Source organism: Anarrhichthys ocellatus, unplaced genomic scaffold (genome assembly GCF_004355925.1).
Source record: "Anarrhichthys ocellatus isolate YVR2014 unplaced genomic scaffold, GSC_Weel_1.0 scaffold223, whole genome shotgun sequence".
Classification (NCBI taxonomy): Eukaryota; Metazoa; Chordata; class Actinopteri; order Perciformes; family Anarhichadidae; genus Anarrhichthys; species Anarrhichthys ocellatus.
In genome coordinates this window covers 50,851-51,270 of record NW_022280253.1, presented here as the reverse complement: position 1 = coordinate 51,270, position 420 = coordinate 50,851, and the positions used below count along the sequence as shown (strand labels likewise).

The 420-nt window shown below is 40.0% G+C and overlaps 1 protein-coding gene across 1 annotated transcript in view; it reads right to left on the bottom strand.

The window, feature by feature from the left end:
* neb (nebulin) overlaps window positions 1-420 on the bottom strand; it is a 78,889-nt gene that overhangs the window by 65,024 nt on the left and 13,445 nt on the right. The window lies entirely within an intron of this gene.

The following is a 420-nucleotide window of genomic DNA, read 5'->3' as shown; positions in this document are numbered from 1 at the left end:
CTATTCACCTGTAGAGTCTTCTTAATGCGAGTGATGAAGTGGTGAAGTTTCATGGTGATATCTGTGAGGTCATGTTGTGACTCTATTCACCTGTAGAGTCTTCTTAATGTGAGTGATGAAGTGGTGAAGTTTCATGGTGATATATGTGAGTTCATGTTGTGACCCTATTCACCTGTAGTCTTCTTAATGTGAGTGATGAAGTGGTGAAGTTTCATGGTGATATCTATGAGGTCATGTTGTGACTCTATTCACCTGTAGAGTCTTCTTAATGTGAGTGATGAAGTGGTGAAGTTTCATGGTGATATCTGTGAGTTCATGTTGTGACCCTATTCACCTGTAGTCTTCTTAATGTGAGTGATGAAGTGGTGAAGTTTCATGGTGATATCTGTGAGTTCATGTTGTGACCCTATTCACCTGTAG